Source organism: Fragaria vesca, linkage group LG3 (genome assembly GCF_000184155.1).
Source record: "Fragaria vesca subsp. vesca linkage group LG3, FraVesHawaii_1.0, whole genome shotgun sequence".
Classification (NCBI taxonomy): domain Eukaryota; kingdom Viridiplantae; phylum Streptophyta; class Magnoliopsida; order Rosales; family Rosaceae; genus Fragaria; species Fragaria vesca.
Window position 1 is genome coordinate 10,502,366 of NC_020493.1, and position 21,716 is coordinate 10,524,081.

Here is a 21,716-nt window from a genome sequence, read left to right on the forward strand (position 1 = left end):
TACGATCATGGAGGTAATTGTGCAATCTATCACGCATGTATGACGAGATTTTCAATATCTATATGGATAGCTTGCAGTAGGTTTCATGTGTCAAGGTCACAGTGCATGAAACCCCGTCTCAAAACAGCTGACAATATCGTTGTTTAGGATCACCTAATGAATACAAGCTGGACAAAGCATCCTCCATGCCTTCATTATTAGTTCATGACCGGACCATCATGACATATGGTACTTAGTCATGATGCACCATTTACAACAAGAGAAGACTTGGGGATGCTCAGAGTGTGTCACTGAGTCCCTGTTTCATGCATGGTCTATTATGTAACTGGTAAAACTATAGTCGAGAAAGATTGATAAGAGTCGTTGATACCATTCAAAAATAAAAATGAGCATACGTATAAGAGAGGCATCTTTCACAAATAATAAAACCTTCATTTCAACGTCTCTAAGTTCTAATCAATTAAGTCTGTTTCCAAATCACCATGTTTTATCATTCTTACTAGTTTCATCAATTAAAGAGTTTGTGAGTCACACCCCACAAAACAACTTATCTCACACGTCCCATTCGATTCTTGAAAAGAAACTTATCAAAACTGTCCCACTTACCAAAAACAGAAAACTACTTATCAGTGCTATCCTTGTGGATATATTCTCTAATGAGATTGGGAAAGGCAGCACTGTATGCGCTCTTTAATTTGTGATGTGGGAATGCACAATAAGATACCGTAACAGCAACGTCATTTGCATTCCAATAAACTATGATTTAGCCAATAATATATACATGCACTTCTATCCAAAAAAATAAAATGCATGCACTTCTATCATTTTAATTTGGTCAAAGCTAACTGCATATGCTATCCATGCAATATAAAAAGTTTATTCGAGCTAGGCAGCATTATTCTTATAATTAAAGTCTAAAAGGGATGCTGTTTCCCGTTTTTATTTTTGGGTATTTGGACTTGCATAAGTTTAAGGAAAATTCTATGATGCATCAACTTTTTTAAATATTTTTAATCGTTGGATATAATAAAATTTTGAATATATCTAACTGCTTAAATTATTTAATATTTGTAACTTGTTTACCAGGCAGCATGTAATTTTATAATTTATATATAAAAATATAATAAAAATAAAAACAGAATTTAGAAAACTGATTTGCACAACCGAAGAGAAGAGAAGAGAAGAGAAGAGAAGAGAAGAACCCGCAGTAAAAAGAAGAACCCACAGTGAAGAGAAGAGGAGAGCATCTTCTATTTGCTGGGAAACTTTTCCTCTGCAGGGGCCTTGTGTAAGTATAGCATTTGTGGTCGAACCCGCCCAACCCAACTGAGAAGAACCGAACGGCAGAAGATTCGGAAGATTCTCCGTTGATCTCTAGTTCTCCACCTCAGAAGATTCTCCTTAATTTGAAGAATTTAAGGTATGAATTAGTTGTTGGGTGTTTGGGTTTTTGTTTAGAATCAATTTGGGTCTAGTTCTCTGATTTGTGTTGATTATTGTGCAATCTCTCCTTCAACCCTCTATACCTTCTTTGTCTATGTTCCAGTTGTCATTCGTTTTACTAAAGACTATGAATGGATGATCTACTTAATTTGATAATGGGTTGTGATTATTTTAAGGATTGATTGAGGATTTGATGTTTGTTTAGCTTGATTTTCTCAAAATTCGGTCAATTTTATGACCAAATTGATTTGGAGCATTTGTGCTTTCTCTATGTTTGTTCTTTGATTTGGAATTTTGATTGCTGAACGAGTTGATTCAAAATTTTTGTATGTCTTAAACAGATTGCTATATAGAATCCTATCTGAATGATTCTTTGGTTTTACTGTTTGCTTAGAAAATAGAAAGTCTGTTGAAGTTTTGTGTCACAAGTAATATACATAAATAAGAAACTCTAAACTATAAAACAGATACAAAATAAGACTCAAAAGTTGTTTAAAGATTTACTGCAAAACATAGGAATCAGCTGTTAAAAAAAGACTGAGTTAGAACAAGGTTCATCTGTCAGCCTTGTGTCAAAACAGTGTGTAAGATGCTGTTTTTGGCTTCACTTTCCACTCACTCAAATCTAACAAAAATTTATGAACCAAATCCTATTGTAAAGATGAGATTACAAGCTTTAAGTACATGTCTTAAGTTTTGAAAACAAAGCCCTGGATAGGAAGTTATGCTTTCTCAAAGTTGAAGCAAAAATCTGAAAACCCAGAAAATTCAGCTTTTGGCTGAATCTGCTACTGTTTTTGGCAAGCAATTTGACAAACCGAATATTAACCAAATTTTGTGAATTTAACACACACATAGGTAGATATATGAGGAGTACATAGGTGCTTTCGGATTTTAAAACAAAATTCTGAGCTGAAAGATATCCTGCCTCAAAGTAGGCAAGAAAATCAGCTTTTCTACAGAATTCTGGAAATTTGCAGCAACTAACAAACTTGATTTTGGAAGTTTTAATTCGACTTTTGAAGTAACAAAACAAGTTCTAAAACTTCATAACGGAAAAGAACTGATTTCCAGAACACGAAATTATTTGAAACATAATAAACAATTGAGTCAAAAAGAACAAGGTTCTTGAGCTTCAACAACAACGATTCTAATCAAAACAAAACAACTAATTCGAATTTGGATTCCTAACTATACAAGTCTGAGAATTCGAAATTACCAACTATAAGCAAACAAAGGAATCATACTCAAAAACTAAGAACCCAAAATCAAGGTAAATAGAATTTGATAAAACCTAAGAACAAATTGAAATAAAGCTATAGAAAGTACTGAATCTACCTTTGACAAAACAAAATTGAAAAAGTTGTTCCTCTCTCTATCTATTGTTCTCTGTACTTCTCTTCGTGCCCCAAAGTTTACTTCTCTCAATTGGTTTTGTTCATTTTCGACCAGCATATGCTAAGCTTATTCAAAGTTTTGAACTTTATGCAATTTGCTTCATACCCATGTTTTAGTGATGTAGATTATTAAGACCCAGCTTTGATGTTATTGTTTTCTTATTGAAAAGGCTTAAGCTTTGTACTCTTCAAATTATTGGTGGGTTTTGGTTTGGTGTTCAAACTTTCTGGGTTTCTGAGGTGATAGGTACATTGTTTGAGGTTTTGGGTTCCTAAACCAGATATTAGTTGGTTAAGGAATCATTAATTAGGTACAAAGGGGAAAATCTGGAACGGAGAATATTAGAATATATGAAGCTAAGGACATGTACGGTTAGCTAGACTTGACTATTGCATGTTTCGGTCCTTTTCAAGTTTCAAGTCTTTGCATCTTTTGGCTTACGCAGGACGATATATGTTACAATATTGCATGTCTGTTAATGAATTTTTTCTGTAGTATGTGTGCTAGTGTGTTATTAAGCTTTAAAGGGGCTTAATATATTTTTGTTTTTGTTTTCATTTTCTTTTACAGGCATGGATGGACCGCGCGAACCTTCAGCTTTTAAAAAAAGTGACGGTAATGAGATGGAATACAAGGGAGTTCAGTATGATAAGTTGTCTACAGAAGACATTAAAGGGCAGAAATTTAAGACTATGGAGGAGGCCGAGTTTTTTACTACGCTTATGCAAAGGTCATAGGTTTTGGTGTTAGACAGAACTACAAGAGACTGAGTACAATCAATCCAGGGAAAATCACTTCGTTGAGGTTGGTTTATTCTGCTCAGGGACAAAGAGATGCCGAGCGCATGAAAAACAAGAAAAGGGTTCGCAGGCAAAAGAAAGAGACAAGATTCAATTGTCCATGCTTGTTCAAAGTGAGGTACTTTAACAATATATATTGATGCATATGTTGTTGTTGGTTTCATAACCCACCACACGCATCCTCTTGCACAAGCACACGAGAGGTGTCTTCTTACACCACACAGATCAGTTCAGGATTCACATGTTGCCCTTGCCAAGTCCATGCAAAGAGTGTCTGTTAAGCCTTGTCATACATACGAGTACATTGTTAATAGATCAGGGGGTTTCTAGCAAGTTGGGTTTACCATTAAGGACCTGTACAACAAGTAGGACTCAAAACGCCGAGAAATTTTACTAGACAGTGATGCAGAAGCTGCTCTTGCATATATGAGAGGTAAAGTTGCTACTGACTCACAGTTCTATTGCAAGTTTAGTATAGATGAGGATAACAGATTGGCAAATATGTTTTGGAGAGACTCTAATTGCCTGCATGATTATACTTGTTTTGGAGATGTATTGGTTTTTTATAGTACTTACAAAACCAATCCTTATGGGAAACCATTAATGTTGTTTGTTGGTTTAAACAATCATCTATTGACCACAGTTTTTGGTTTTGGGTTACTAATAGATGAAACGATTGAGAGTTACACTTGGCTTTTAGAGACCTTCATATTGTCCATGAATAACCAAAAACCGGTTACTGTTTTGACTGATGGGGGATCAAGCAATGCGAAGGGCTATTGAAGCAGTACTTCCTAGTCGTCCTCATCGTTTGTGTACATCGCATATATCGAAGGGCTTCGGCACATTGCTGCAATTGTCATGCACCCGAGTTCGTCGTGATCTATGTGGTTTTTTGATTGGCAAGTTGGACACAGAGAATTGTCAGATTGAGTTGCATGGTAAGGCTATGGAAGTCAATTCTTCAGACTTCAATTTGATTATGAGTGTGCCCGAAGGAGGATCTGATGTAGACTTGAACGGGTCAATTGATGATCCTGACATGAAACCTCTAGTTGATTATTATGGAGGAACTTCTGGAAATATTCATGTTTCAGACCTCATTAAGAAGCTAGATGGAATAACCCAGTAGACTATCATTTCAGAGTTAACTTTATGTTGTTGGCTCTGGGCACCTTGCTTTGCCCCAATACATCAACACAGATACTAATGAAGTTCTTTCTTCCATTGAAGAATATAAAACATATCAGAAGTCTAAATTGGGCAAGCTTTTCGTTTAACTTTCGGTAAGATTGTATATATATAATTGGATTGTTGTGTGAATTTTAGTGTATGATACTAAGTTTCGTGAGCCAATTTAGGAGTCTGCAATGTTCGCACAAGATCGTAAGAAATTATCAGAGTTTGCACTCACGGTGAAAGAGACTTTCAACTATGATTTACCATCCTCCTGAAGACGCCAACACCTGACACGCTGATCTAGACCAGTTGAAAAAAACCCAAGATCCGTCTGTCCAAACACCTAAATAAAAGAAAGTATCTAAGTAAACAACATTAATTATAGCATGAATTAAGAATCGGATATGGCCTTTACCTTTTACGGCAGAGCTGTGAGCTGAGGGGACTTTATCATGATTTAAGAATCGGATCCAATAGTTCTTGTCTTGGTTAGAATGAATTAACTTTTTTGCATTTCCAAATTCGGAGATTGAATTTTTTATTTCCAGTGTCATATTATCAAATTCAGAGCTTGATGTTGACACTGATAATTCAAATGTAAGACAGCTAAGGACTTGATCATCACCCCCACTAATCAAATTATCCATATGCTCCTTGTGATTGTTGCTGCTTTCTCTCCAGTTAAGGTTTTGTAAGGTGCTATTATAAACATATACTGTGTTAATCATGGTATTAAAGATTAGTGTCTTACCATCTCAAGAATGAATTGTATCAATGCTTCAATTTTGAGACCTCTGCGCACAATTCCTTGAACAGTGGGAAATCGAGGATCATCCCATCCATTGACCTTCTCATTTTGAACAAACCACAAAAGCTTGCGCTTGCTAAGGAGTGTGTAGACCATGTTCAACCTACTGAACTCATATATATGCACTCTTCTCAGTCCCATATCATCTTGAATCCGATGGTGCTGGGCGTTGCGGTCATGATACTCACTAGATCGAAGTGCATGAGTTATACCTTCAATGGAATCAACAAATGGACAAGCAAAATCATAAGTTGGGTAGACCTTTAAAGGTATAAGGTTGTTGGCAATCCTTGTATAGAACAAAACACAACCTATGAAGCCTAAAGCAATTGGGAGATTGGTCTTGCACATCTGAAGAATAAGTTGAAGAAGTAGAAGAACCAACATGATCTCATGGAACTCAGGTAAAATCATGTATGTGCATACTGCTATCCTAAAAATATGGGTTTCCAGCTTTTTGATTTTTTGTTCTGTTGTCTTATGTTTAAATTTCTTTACCCTTGTGGCATTAATTTATTTATGTCTGGGGGAGATCCTAATTTGAATTTCAAATTGACAACTAGAATATCTAAAGGTCTTGCCTTTGTGCTCAATTTAGTTTTCGGTTTGATGCTTTTGTCTCAACCCGTGACTCATGGTTTAGAGCTCTAAGGCTACAACTGTACGTGTTTGTGATACACAAACCAATATAGCAGTTGTCTTTGTTTGATATCAGAGAAAAAGTGGTTTGCTAAACCAATGTGGTATTATACTTTTGGGAAAAAGTTTGCAAAACCTTTTGTCTCTTGCATTTAAATCAAACATTGTTTAGGATAGTTTTGTTTCTTTCTTTCTTGGCCTAGGACAGCTGTATATGTCCTCTCCTTTTCAGAGTTTGGCCAAAGACAAAAGTCGAAAACTCCTTCCTTGCTTTGGCCCTCGTGCCTGCCCTCTTGTGGCACCTCTTTGGCTTGTGTCTCTCTCTTGTTAAAGCACTCCATCAACCTATATATATTGAGCAAGGCTACCTTTGCTCAATTTTGCTCAATGGTTGTCAAAATGTAGTTTCTACATTTGCTTTGTTGGGTTTTTGGTTTTACTTTGCATTGTTCATTAGTCTCTAAGTCTTCCTTTTGTGATTATAAACCTTAGAGCTGAACAAAACCTCTTCTCATAAACTCATTGCATTCTGCATACCATGAGATTAGTTGGTAGTGCAGCAACCCCGAAAGTGTTCATGAAAGAAGCAGCTGAGGATACTTGAGTTCTAATGTATCCCGCTTAGGTAACTGGGTTGATGAAAGAATCAGTTTAGGATAGTCGAGTTTTTGAGAGTGAAACTTCTGAGAAGTGTTCAAGAAGAATCAGTTAAGTGATAGCTGAGTTCTGAGTTGAAACTTTTTATACCTTCATGTGTAGCCACTTAGAGACAAGAGAGGTAGATCTAGACTAGTTTGGGACTAGGTAGGATAGTAAGTCGTCGTTGTTTCTTATATTGTAATCTTGTAAGGAGTGAGGTACTCAGAAACAAGAGAGAAAGTATAGATCTAGACTAGTGGGTAGTTTAGGCAGGAGAGCAAGTCGTTGTTGTATCCTTAGACTATAATCTTGTAAGAAGTGAGTTTTACATAGTGGAAAGGTTTGTCCCTCAAGAGTTAGGGGCACGCAGTTTTTCTCCCTGGTTGCAGGGTTTCTGCGAGTAAAAAATATCTTAGTGTTCATTGTTATTTTACTGCAACTTTTATTTATTGTTACTGTATTTGTTATTTAGGATAGCTATAACTCTTGGTATCCCTGAGAACGAATTTATACGGAAATAATTGTTAAGGGCCTATTCAGCCCCCTCTAGGACCTTCAGCCTTGTACTTGGCCCCAATCCTATGATGCGGCATTAGGTTGCAACGATAATAAACAGGATATTTGAGTGATTTATAGGATCTCTGGCACCTTATCTATCCTCCTTGTTCTCGGCCGTTTCTGACAGTCAATGAACTTTTCTACATCAAGTACTGATACCAGCTGCATAAAAGCTTCAATGCTTTTAGTTAGGTCCCAAAAGGCAATACTTCCATCAGTAGCCCCACTGATGAGGATATACAAAATTCCAAACTGCCAATTGCCTGTGAATCAAAATGACAAGACGCTACACTTCAATAACGCAACCCAAAAATCAAGATATGAGAATCCGGACAAACATTTTGAATAATCTCAACCCTAGCATGCATATGATTAAAAACGACCAAAACCATAACAAGGGGAATACCTTGGGAGACAGAGAATGGCTATCTACGATTTAAAGTGTAATTTCAAATCTTAAAATATCTAAATCTTACATCCAACCAAAATGTCCCGATTGTGGATGAGTTGCGATAGCAAAAGAAGCCCAAGAAAATACCAAAATGATGGTTGCAAAGGAACTATAGTTATGATACCTTCACAATTTCATCCAAGAATGCAGAGTTGTAGAGAGAAACCTTCACAATTTCATCAAATCACTCACTGCTAATCTAATCGAAAGCATAAAAGAGACATCAAATTCAAGCTCACCCGTGAATGTAACTGACGATTTGGTCCTCAATCACGAACGAACAAAACTCCGATTGCATGTCCTGAAATCAAATTAGGTTTTGGAAAAATTGTTCGACGGAAGCAATGATAGAGAAATCGGAGCGAGACTTACGACTCCGCGGTTGCAGGCTTTGATCCTATTGGAGTAGCCTCTGAGATTGGAAGGGTCGTGGGGGAGGGCTTCCGGCTGGGAAATCTGGACGATTTCGTCCCAGTTGATGGAGACATCGGAGGCTGTGAGAGAGGAGCCACGACGAGCACGTGATAGCACTCACCTAAATCCCTAATTCTACATGCGTGGGGCGCGTTCCATTCCTATTCTAGACTTGGATTCTACTTGTTTGGTTGATTATGGTCATTGCTCATCGGGGAAGATGAGTTGCAAAGAGAAGACATTGGGGATAAAGAAGAAATAAGAAAAAAGAAAGAGAAATACAAAGTCTTCAAAATTTCATGTTACAAGTTTAGAGAACATGTATACCAATAAAACAATAAATGTATTGTAATACAAGTAAAATGTTATTAATATGAGTAAATTGTCGTTGAGACCATTATGATGTAATGATAATGTTTATATTGTAAATCATGTCCTTTAAGAAGTTTTAGGTTATGTGACGACGTTTTTACATCGTTTATCGACAATTGAGGTGAAAGTAGTAATTAATGTTGATTTCATGGTAGTTCTTTGTATGAGAACCCTTTGATTGGTAAGTCGACGAATTGTTAAAAAAATAGTAATCAAGCTTGTATTTGTAGTAATTTTTTCACTTACAAGTTCGAGAACTAATTTACCAATTTGACAACAAATTGTCGTAATAATGGTAAAACTGATGTACATATAATAAATAAGTTGTTTGTGTAATATAGTCCTTTATCTAGTAATTAATACCTTACTTTAAGTAAATTTTGTTGTGATTGAGATAATTACTTATAATACAACGTGTTTTACTATAAATTACAACAACTAAGGTATAATTGGTAAATATAGTTGTATTCTTGATATTACTTGGAATATGATCCTTTTTAGGAAAATAACAATAATTTTTTAATTTTATCTCTAGTGACAACGAATATTGTAAATATTAATAATCAGACCTACATTATCTGAAGTCGTTAATCTTGTAAAATAGTTATTTTTTATGTAATTATGGTCATTTTTAAAGTAAATTACACCATTTATGATATTTTTACTACAAATACCACATTTAACGTATTTAGTGATAATAACAGTGGTAAACTAAGTAATTACAACATTTACGACCCTCATTACAAGTTTTTGAACAATTCATCTTTCTCATTACAAGACAAAGCTGCTCAATATTCATCACCTGGTATATATGAATATGTTGAAAATGAATGGCTATTTGTCAAAATTATAAGCGATGTATATATGTTCTCAAAGAGTTACTTAATTGAGGACTAAGAAGCTAATATTTGAATTTGTCGGACAGAGCTCCGGTTCTCGAGTTTTCGAGTGTGGTGGTGTTTGCCTAGCATTGTGGAGTAAAGATTCGAACTCCAGGAATACCAGGTAGGGGATTCTAGACTCTTCTTGGCTAGTGGTTTTTCATATATTATATATGAAAAATGATCGCATGGCTGTGATTGGTTTATTATGAAGATTTAATATTTCTATTGCCATGCTTGTTTTCAATGTTTTCGATATTGTGTGATGACTTGAGAGTGAGCGGGGCATAGTGACTTCCTTGGGTTTCGATCCCTTAAACCTCCGGAGGGGCTGTACGGACTAAAGGACGTCTGACATCCTTTGAGGTGTGGCGTCGCTCCTAGGCGGTATGGCATAAATGGACACTCTCGCTACACCTTGTCGGTATGGACGATATTAATTGTGGTAAGGTTGTAGTTGGCATAAGATGACCGGTCATCAGGTTTGTGTATTCTGGGCGCGCAGATATTTTTCTAAATGAAACTTATACTTTGATCATGATTTATATTTATATTTGTTTTCACATACTGGCCAATAAATTAAATAGTTTCTAAACCTAGTTGGTTGAGTCTTATTGAGCAGCGAGGACGAAAGCTCACCCCTACAACAGTTTTGGACGCAGGTTCTGTGCACAAGAACAGGATTGAGCTGGGTTGAGCTGGGTGTGCATATTTGGTTAAAGTTAAATGTCTTTTTGAATTTGTTATCGTACGTAAGGTTTCCATTTTGTATCTTGATTATTCGATACATTCCCTTGTGTTTTATTTGGAAACCTTGTCGAAGTTGTTTGTTTTGTCAGCCACTTTATTCTATTTTCTTGTCAGTGTTACCCGTACTATCAAGGAGATATGTTTTAGTTGATCTTGGCTATGTTTTAGTGGAGTAGTTATTTCGCATTAGTTTTGCTTTATGCTTTATAGCTTGATTCAAAGGAAGTAAATCTGTTTTATTATAATATTTTACACCTCATTTATGTAACGCTTCCGACTTCAACTTTGATTTTCAATTTATAAAAGCTTTAGTTAGTTTAATTAAAATGCCTTGCGGGTTCTTAGGGCTTGAGTGATGGGCTCTAGCTTAGGTTCTAAGAGAACGCGGCACTGTAATGTGCTCGATTTGATGAGGTGCAAATCGGGGCGTTACAGTTGTCTAGATCAAAGTGAGTTAAGGCAATGGTTAGTTAAATTCCATGTGGAGTTGGATTGGTGCTTGGTACATTACTGAGATCGACGATATAATCGAACGTGTTCAAGACAAATTAAGAGTGGAGTTAAAAGTAAATTATGGACAACATTGATTCGGCTATTATTGGAGAAAGTGAGAGGAGTTGCGAAATAAGGATTTGGGTGTCCTTATCAATTTTGGAATAATTGATCGCATTGATTTAAGGTGATTCGTCGGCTACTTCAAAATAAAGATTCGAGGATCTAAAGGTCCTAGAGGGGGGTGAATAGGCCTTTTTTTGAATTTTCGTTGACTTCTGTATCCGAGGATAGCAATGATTTGTGCTATCCCAGATTCACAGGCTACGAGTTTGCAGAAAGTAAATTGCAGCAAATAAAGAAACAACACAAGGATGTTTTTTACTCGCAGAAACCCTGAATGCAGGGAGAAAAACTGCGTGTCTCTAACTCTTGAGAGACAAAACTTTCCACTAAGTTGAAGTAACTTCTTACAAGAATAATAGTTCTAGTGATACACTACCATAGTGCTATCCTCCCTAGTCCCGAACTAGTCTAGACCTATTCCCTCTCTTGTTTCTAAGCTCTTACAACATGGAACACTTTTAGAAGCTTTGTTCGTGAATTCAGCTAACCACTAGCTGATTCAACCTTGAACGCTTCTTGGGTTGGTTGCACTACACATCCCTCATGGTATGCAACATGATATGAGTTGAAGAAAGAAGTTTTGAGTTCAAGCTCTAAGGTTTACAGTCACGAAGAAGACTTAGAGCAGTATGAACAATGCAAGCTAGAACTAGACTCAACAAAGAAAACGCAATAAGGCAGTTTTCAACAACCATTGAGCAAAGTCAAAGCTAAAGATATATATAGGTAGACAAGGCATCAAAGATGATGCAAGCTGACCTCAACATGTTTCAGAAAGGTTTGGACAGAAGTGTTTGGTTCCCCATACTGAAAGTGATGTAACCAAATGGAGAGTTGACACAAGCAACCTCAATAAGACAAAGATACCTTTCCTAAAACATGAACGATTCAAAACAGGGAGCAAGAGGTTTGAAACCCTCTTACTCAATCCATCAGTGGACCTTGACACAGCCGATAGCGACTGGTCTTTAAATCACACAGGGACCAGCTTTGTATTGGATAATGTATCATAAAATCCAAGCTGGAGCCTTGAGCATCAAACCATTTGGTCACGGATTGGCATAACAAAAGATCTCAACCCTTAGACTGGTTTGAGCGCCAAAGCACTTCCCACAAATTCAGTTGTCCGTTTGAATTTGAAAGACTTATTAAACTAATATAACAGACTTTGAAACTCAGGACAGCAGAAGACTCAGTACTAAGATAGCAAGCGAGGCTGCTAACCTCTGTGAAAAACAATGATATGCAGATGCATGTTTTACCTGAAACCAAAAGGGATATTAGTGCCACTTGTTCTTGATCAGACAACAGCATCTTAAGGTGTTTTGCAGGATAAAGAGGATTGCCAACTATCCTTATACCATCATGATCGAATGCACGTAGCAGGAATCTCAGAAGCAGAAGGATAAGGATTTCAGAAAGCGTGTCGCAAAGTTACTAATTTTAATTAGCGTCGGAACTAGCGCTTGGATTCCAGGTAGGGTCTCTCGGGGAACCTTTATTTAAATTGGTAATTAGATTATATTTGAAATCATTGACTTGTGTGCCATTGAGTGATTAACTTTTGGATGTTATTGTTTTTCGTTAAAGCATGTGATATTGGTGATTTATATGATCGATATTATCGCTTTCCATAAAAGCATGTGTTCGATATATAATGCGAGTATTGATGCTGAATTGTTATGCATAATGCATTGTGAGATTGGTGAGAATGGTGATTATGGAGAAGATGAGAATGAGATCGAGAAAAGATACATTTTGTGTAGTTGAGTTTCCTCATGCGTTGTCCATGAATCCATGTCAGCCCATAAGTGCACGAACCGGGGAATGCAGAACCCTTCGATGGCGGACATCGATAAAGCGATCTAATCGGGTTTTGGGTTTGGAGACCATGAGTATAACAAGATGACTAACAAAAGAGGTACAGGTGGTGAGATATTTCTGATTTGTTAGGTCGTATATTGGAGACATCTACACGGTATGAGACGTGTAGGCTCATATGTCTTTGATGTATGGACTAATAAGCCAGTAATCGAGTGGTGGAAGTTTATTTGCATACATGCATTAAATTGTTATTGTTTATATTTAAAGTATTGTTTGATGTGTGATAACTTGATTTTACGACTTCGATAGGAATAACCTTAAGAGGTTTGGCCCTACTGAGCGTAAGCTCACCCCTATAGAATTTTGTTCAGGTTCCTAGGTGGACACATCTTTCGAGAAGTCTATCTGTGACGTTTAGCTGACTTGTACAAGAGTAGAAGAGTTACAGAAGATTAGAAGCCACAAGACCTATTTTGTCTTTGTAAACGTTTTATTTTATTTTATTTCGAGAAAAGTATTTGAAATTGTTTTAGTTTCTTTTACTTTTCCCGCTCATGCCTCGGGTTCGGCGTCAGGTGCTTGGAAACCACCGACACCGGGTCCGGGGTGTGACAGTTATGAATAGATTTTTCGAAACCCTAAAAACCCTAAGCCGTTCTCTCTCTCCTAGAGCACGGCCTCCAAACCCAAAAACTCTGATTTTGCACCATATCTCCTTGTTTCAGTCATCCTCATGGCCTCTGCGCACCCAAACATTGATCTCTCACCCTCTTTGAAAGGATCGAAGAATGAGATTTCCTCTCCAGCGTCATCTTTTGGCAAAAACCCTAGCATAGCCAATATGCTAGCATCCTCATCCTCTTTGGGTTTTCAAAACCCTAGTCAAGCATATGCGGCCTCCTTGGCCTTGGCTAACTCGAAGGCTGTCAATCTCTCAGATCATGTCTTTGCTCCTCCCAAGAAGAAGATGCAAGAGGAAGAGAAACCTCCCACCATCTCCCTTGAACCAGTTGAAGGCCAAAAGAAGAAGTGTGGGCGTCCCATCGGCTCCAAAAACACGAAGCCAAAAAGAAGTGCTAATTACGAAGATCGGACTTCTACCATGACTTTGCCTGCAGCGCCCCCGAGCCCTAGCTGGAAGGGCAAGGAGGTTCTTTGAAGTTCTGCTATTTCCTTTTTACTTTTTCAGTTTGTTTTTAATTGCGGAACAATTGCTCCATGCTTTTCACATAGGGGAGCTTTATTTTCTTGCTCTAGTTTAGTTCAAAACATTTGTCTATGATCTATTTGATATTAGATTATAGGCTCCTTATGAGCCTCAATTTGTAATGAGGATACAACCCTTATACGAATCACATGATCTTGCTTGTCCTCTGTGCGCATGGCAACAGATCGATTTGTATTGTACCCTCTACTTGATTCTAATGACAAAATTGTCTTTAAGTTAAAAAAAAATGAATAGATTGTTCGAGATTTAGATCTTTGATTAATTACAACAAACAAAAATACATGTTACAAAAGTAAGAATATAATTGAAAAAAAAAAAAAAGCATTAAGCACAATTTTTTTATTTGATACATAATATTCTCACTGGAAACAGGATTTAACAAATATTTTTTCAAATTCAAATCAAATTTCTTCTCAACATAAATATTTCAAATCACAATGAGGATAAATTGGGCCAAATACAACAAACATAAATTACCCATATGCACACCATTACTTATTAGGTGCCTTGATGTATCCCACATGAGTTGAGTTGGCAACTTTCGTCAAGGTCATCAACTCGTAAGCAATCCAACACCTTGAGGTGTCCTGGTTGTAGAAGTATCCCAAACACTTGCAGTCGAAAGTACATTTCTTACCGCAGTCGACCTCCTTGGTAGCCGATCCAGTAGTGTACTTGCTCATGAAATGATCAACCCCTTCAACCTTGTAGTAGCGGAAGCTGTTTGCCTTGCAAGAAGTCAGCTTCTCAGGCGCACAGGTCTTGCTCCAGCCCAGAATTCCCTTAGACGACGGGCAAGATACGCATTGGTTGTCCTCGCAAACGCCAAAGCTGCCGCATCGCTCTGGCAACTGGCATTCGGTTTCCCGAACTGATTGTCTATCGAAAAGAGTAAATGGATGCTCCCACGAATCAATCTTAGCATCGTATGTGTAAAGTTGAAGATTGCCATCTATTGCGAGCCGAAGGTATGACAATGTGGCATTGAACTTGGGTCGATCAAGCTGGATGATTCCACCCGAAGTGGTTAAGGTAATCTCCCACAGATAACCATCATCCGTAGTGCTCTCTAATGTTGCATATCCCATTGATCCCTTCCAAATAGTAAAGAGCTCAGAGTAGGGCAGCTGCTTTAGGGTATTGCTGCTCTTGTAGTACAAATACAATCCCTTGGTATTCAAAACCAAGCTATACGGTCCATCTTTGTTCTCTTGACGTGAAGCCCTGCTCACGAGCTTGTTCGCTTCTCCTACTCGTAGAGATTGTCCCACCAGCAAAGTGTCAGTAGGGTAGTCAAAACTTTGCCAAACAAAGCTACCCTTTGAATCATAGAGCACCATGTTTCCATTGGGAAGCAATCTGAAGCGTACCATACCTTTGTTGGCAGTGTTGGTTTGCCAAGCCACTCGACCATCGGCATGAGCCAAGACGAGGTTACCGTCGGTTCCCAATGAGAATGTGGCATTTTCGCCAACCGAGGAACCCGGTTGGCCTCCCAAACCCAACACATGAGTGACTCCGAACGGACCAAACCGAATCGGATAGCAAGCGTGAGGGCATTAGGGGTGGTGTTGTAGAAGCCAAGTTGGAAAGGCGAGGCAAAGGGTGTAAGCATACGATAGTTACCGCCATATTCAACTATATAATCCCCGAAATCTCCCGCATTAATAAGCGTGAAGGTTTGGTTTGCAGGAACTTGAGCTCATGCAATGAAAGCCAAGAGTGAGAATAGAAATACGGAGAGCAATGTCATTGTGAATGTAGGGGAAGACATGTTGGTTTAAGCTGGCTGTGTTACATTGCTTAGATGGTCCTCTATTTATGTTTGTTCATAGCATCAAATCTGAGGCCTTGTTATTTTTCTTCTTGACTTGGTTTGGATTATTACCTTGTGGGAATCATGGCATGGTCTTCCTAAAATAGTCCTGTACATTTTATGCACAGACTAAAACAGCGGCCAAATTCCATCATATGCCAAATTGTAGCAAGCTAGTCTTGAAAGAACTGATTTTATATGGCATTTCCCTTAACAACATTAATCACGATCTGATCTATGTAACGTGCGCTTTAGAGATGCTTTCCAAATTAATTACATGTATTTTTTCCCCGGCAAAATCCAAAAATACATTTATCTTAAATGAGTGCGGTTATTGAGACCTCTAAATTTGCTCAGTATACCTTTCATTCTCTCTACACCTCCATTTTACTTTTAAATACAAACATTTTCTCATTAGACCTCTTTTCAAATTCCTAAAATAGCCTTATTTATGTAATTCACATATATATATTAATATATTACTCATTACACCTCTTATTCACTCACTATATCTCCAATTTTTTTTCTTTAATTTTTTCTTTTTAATGCAAACCTCCATTCCCGACCTTGATTTCTTAATTTTCTTTATTTTTTGTATTTTTTATTTTGCATAAAATGTCACTAGACATTCATTTTTTGATCAAATTGTAAGAAATAATTTTCAATGACATCAATTTTCAAGAAAAGTTAATTCGAATCATGAAGAATACTATTCTCTTAAATATTAAAAAAAAACAAGGATTGTGTCTCAAATTTTATTTATCGATCATCAAACGAATATTCGAATTCTTACATGAACTATTCTATATTTTTGTTACTTTTGTATTTCTATTTTACATATACTATTTTTTTTTGTAAGTTTATATTTTTTGTTTTTATACTCATGATGATAAATTATTTTAATAATTGATAGATCATAATTTGTAAAAATATTATTATACTTATTTATTTATTTATAATAATTGATAGATCATAATTTTTGTAAAAAAATTTCACTATATGCATGTGACATGTATGATAATATAAATATATAAATACTTTAATAAGTATGTGGTAAAACTAGAAAATAAAAATCAATAAGGAAAATAATAAAATTGTTTGAGCCCAGTGGGTATTTTTGGTCCAAGACTCGGGGTACGTTTTGGATAACATTTGGGGCAGTACCTGTGGCCTTTTTTTTAATGCGGAGCCCATGAAGGGTGGCGAAGTCTGGCTACACGCGAGCTAGAGTTTTGCAAGGATTCCGATACCCCGCGGGATTCGATGTCCTCGCGGGATCCTTTGTTCCAGTTCGTGTAGGATTCTACAGTGCATGGCGAGGTAGAGTTGGAAACGGACTGTAGTACTCCGCGGGATAGGATCGCTTAGTGTTCGAGTTCGCGTACGACGCTACAGTGAGATGATGCGGGGCGGTGAGCGAGACTTAGGCGAGGTCTGTTCTGGACACGTGTTGCACGGATCGCGCGGCTCGCGAGCTGGTCGTATCCTTGTGGAATTCTAATTGCTGAGTCCGAATGGGTTGTGACTAGGTCTATGCGAATTGCTTGCGGATCACTATATAAGGGAGCTTGACATAATCAAAGAGGACACACAATCAATCATACAAAAACAAGTACAAATCCTCGAGCATCCTCGAAACCCTAAGTTCTAAGTGCACTTCGCCTTAGTTCTCAGATCCCTCCCTGATTCGCCTTTCTCCCTATTTGTTGCTCTGCTCGCTCTAACAGTGAGTATCGATTCACAAGTGACAAGAAGTTTTACTCGTAATCCCTCGTCCGCGAGGTGGCACCGGTAACCCCCTCTTCGCTTGTTTAGAAGTCTAGCCGCAGCGCATTCCTTTCCTCGCCCGCGAGGTGGCACGCCTCGCAAATCTCATTTTCTTTACTTTTGAGTCACCGGAGTTCCGACTCTGCCCCTGTTGAGACGCGTGGCCAAAACATTGGCACGCCCAGTGGGACCGGGAGTATAACATTCTCGTCATCATTGGGAAATCAGGCGGATCCCCATATGGGAGACCCTCGGTTTCTTGTTTGAAACATAAATCTTCACAATACAAGCCCCATAACAGCGCGGCTTGTCAATCTCTCACCCAAGAAGTTCTCGCTCGGTTTGGCACACCCGACCATAGCGGAACCATAATGACAGGTTCACGACCAACCCAGGACGCAGGACCTACTCTGCCAGCGGACGAAGTCCGCCAGATGTTTGGGGAACTGAAGAATAATCTCGACTCACTCAGCTCGAAAGTCGACACCACCCAGCAAAGTGTCAAAGACCTCTCTGAACAGGTCACTAAGGACAGAACTATCTGGCTCGCTAACCAAGAAAACCTTTCTAGGCTCAGCGAGGAGTTTAATTACGTTGCTGGTCAAGTCAGGGAGGACAAAGACTTGGTGGAAGGTTCCCTTCAAAGGATCCAGAAAGAATTGGATCAGACCAAGGTGACTTTCACCAAAACCCTGCAGCTTACCCGCGCAACCGTGGGTGAGCAGACCCGTTGCTTGGACGAACACGACACCAAGCTACAGCAACAGCAGGACACTTCTTTCTTTGGAAGCAGGAACAGCATGGAAAAGCTTGAGGACTACAAAGAGCGACATGATAATCTGAGCATAAGGGTCCTGCAAGTGGAAGACTGGATACGGGCTCAGACACCAAAAAATCATGCCTTGAACTTAGCTAGTTCAAGTGCAACTGAGGGCTCAAGGTACATTCCACCTAATGAACGCCCTAGAGGAAATCCGAAGGTCGGGGCCCAGAAGACTCCCCAATTCACATTGGGGGCCAGTTCGTCAAAGACGCCACCCCTTCTACCCACGCCAGGCTGCCCTGGAGTCACACTCAGGGGCGCCGGTGTCTTCCCATCTGAAGGGATCGGGACACCAGATGACCCAGTTATAGCTTATTTCAGTTCGACCCCTAAGAACATCGTGCAGGTCCCTAGCCTCTCTGCGTGGCATGGCCACGATCAGGGGGCAGAGTCCACACCAGTAACGGCAGCCGATTGGCGCCAGCTCATCTCGAACATAGTCAAGGAGCAAACCGGAAAAGGTGATACTAGCTTGCATTATCGTGACCCCTATCCAGATAGCGTGGCACAATATCTTTTCCCTCATGGATTTAAGAATATTTTTTTCACCACTTTCTCCGGAGAGACAAGGAAAGACGCAGCAACACATATGGCTCGTTTCAAAGTCCAATGCGGCCAATACGGGAATGATGATATGCTCAAAGTCAAGCTTTTTGGGACGTCTCTATCCGGAGTTGCTTTTACCTGGTATTCCAGATTGAAGCCTGGGTCAATAGCTGACTGGCCCACTATGGAGAGGCTTTTCCGAGAGACATACGGCACAATTGAACCTGAAGTCGGCCTCGATTCCCTCACACAGATGAGCCAGCAAAGCATGGAGTCTGGAGTTTCCTTCCTCCAGCGTTTCAAGATCCAGCAAACCAAATGTGATTACCTGTTACCTGAGCAGGAAGCCGTTAAGTTGGCTATCAGAGGCCTGGAGCACCGCCAGCGGTTAAAGCATCACGAAGAGCGCTTTACTTCCATGGGCGACCTGATTAACAAGGTCGGTAGCTACGAGCTAATCCTAAACGAGTTGGATGACAAAGCAAATGCCTCCAAAGGAACTTACATACCAGGGAAGAATCGGACAGTGGGGACATTAAGCCTGCAGGCCCCTACTTATGATTCCTATTATCAAAGGTCTGAGGAAACTCGCCCGGATCAGGAACATGAAGATATTGGCACGGTAGAACTGACTGGCAAGCCATTGGCTCACAAATTGAAAAACCTGAAGATAACGCGCGAGCCAATCACCATCCAGTCCTTTGCATGGACCAAGGCAGAGTACGAGTCATACACCTATGATGCTAAGAACGCCCATCTGGTCTTTAATGACCTCATCGAGGCAAGATACGTGCGCTTGGATCACAAGATACGTGCGCTTGGATCACAAGATACACCTACAACGAAGATCTTGCACATGAGGTTTTAGACGATCTCATTGATGACGGGCTAGTCACAGTGGCCAATTCCTTGCCATACATAGAATATAAGGAGGGGCGCATTCACTGCAAGTTTCATAATAGCTGGGGGAACAGAACCTGCGAATGCCAGCAACTCAGAGACCAGATTCAAGACTGGCTCGACCTCAGGTATATTCGCTTTAAGAATAAGGGCGACTTCATGATCGCAACGGCTGACTTCGCTTGGCCTTGAGTCGGCTAACGAAGAATCACATTAGACTTGTCGCCAAATGCAGGTTTACATAAACCGCCAGGCCGAAATCGTAAACGGTCGGCGAATAACTATACTGTCCCGAATAACCAGCAGGGGAAAGCAGACGACCCAGCTCGACAGTTGGTCGCTAAGCTCGAAACGGACCGCCCCTCCACCAAAGATAAGGGCAAAGCAGTCATGAGGGACGATAGACCGTTCCCCGTTGAAGATCCCCAGCCTATGAGTCCCAGGACTTGAGAAGAGCTGGAAAGGAGGATAGAACGTCTCGAGACATTCGTCTATACACATTGGGCAGAGGCGGTACCTTCATCCCCTACCACAAGTGAGATGGACATGTCAGACTCCAGCGATGAACGTCACAACGACGAGGCCTCGAGCCCTCGTAAAGGCGTCCTAACCGACCCCTATATTCCCCCGACATCCAAATCAGCGATCAAGGATGGGGTCTGGTACACACAGCAAGGGGGCAAGGCAGTTACCATCAGCAGGTCTAAGAAGCGAAAGCTCCAAAAGCGATACGGTAGTATCCTACGTACCTTACGGGTTGTCGAAGAGGGCGCTGTACGCCCCTCACAGCTCGCACAGACGCCTGAGCAGATGTGAAGGGAAGCAGAGGGTTTGCGCGTATTCCTTCAAATGCCGCCTGTCACATCCCCAAGGATTTGCGAGCAGTTGAGCGACGAGCCTGCACCCAAAGCAAACGTCTTTTGCCGACTCACGGTTCCACCAAAGCAGGATCCACAAACTTCCAGGCGCAGGCCATCACCAGAACCTGAAAGAAGAAGGGATCCACAACCTTCCAGGCGCAGGCCATCACTAGAACCTGAAAGAAGAAGGGATCCACAACTTGCTAGACCCAAACCGTCACCAGAGCCTGAAAAGAGAAGGGATCAACAAGCTCCCAGGCACAGGCCGTCAATAGAGCCCGAGCAGAGAAGGGCTCCGCCTACCGGTCCTAGGCGTAAGCTGTTCACGACCCCGGACCCAGAGTCCAAACGCGAACCGTCTCAGCCCTCACGGCAACGGAACGTCAAAATCCGGAGGCCAATATCAGAAGGGAGCCACCACCACCACAGCAGCCTCGGGCACGGTCTACCCCGGAGCCCGAGACTCGGATGGTTCCCAGAGTATCCGCCCTACAACGGTTGAAAAAAGAAGACAACGATAAGGCTCCTCTGGCAACAGACAAACAACCGGCCAAGGACCATCAGCCTTCAACCAAGTCAGTATGGCGTCCGCGGCAACCCGAGGCTCAAGAGCCACCAATAGCCGCACAGGCGCCCTCCAGTCCTAACCTCGCCCAACAAATGGCCCAGCGTTTCCGCGAGAATTCAGAAGACGACGAGGCACATTCAGAACCTCGACTTGACCTAGAGGAAGACCGGGACGAAGAGCAGGCAGAATCATTCACCTGTAATATGATAGAGGTCTCAGGATGGGATGCTGATGAAGGGCTTAGCAGCGAAGCAGACGCTTTCGCGATGCTCGAAGGGGAACACGGGATCATTGACACTCCTCTGGTCCCAGTTCCTGAACAATTCTCCTTTCAAGTCGGGATGGTGTTCTTCATTTCGGAAAGATACGCTCTCCCACCAAACACAACCTGCAGTGCGGCGGATATTCCCGTCAGCAGCGAGGATGTCAGTAGC

At 40.1% G+C, this 21,716-nt stretch overlaps 2 pseudogenes across 1 annotated transcript in view; one reads left to right on the plus strand and one right to left on the minus strand.

Moving 5' to 3' along the window:
* LOC101292394 overlaps nucleotides 1-21,716 on the plus strand; it is a 1,325,780-nt pseudogene that overhangs the window by 934,878 nt on the left and 369,186 nt on the right. Inside the window, exons 154-159 of the transcript XR_184374.1 lie at nucleotides 13,084-13,145; nucleotides 13,500-13,924; nucleotides 17,876-19,766; nucleotides 20,363-20,628; nucleotides 20,740-21,028; nucleotides 21,079-21,707. The product of XR_184374.1 is annotated as an uncharacterized LOC101292394 (transcript). The remainder of the gene's footprint in view (nucleotides 1-13,083; nucleotides 13,146-13,499; nucleotides 13,925-17,875; nucleotides 19,767-20,362; nucleotides 20,629-20,739; nucleotides 21,029-21,078; nucleotides 21,708-21,716) is intronic.
* On the minus strand, nucleotides 14,494-15,776 carry LOC101300424 (annotated as a pseudogene).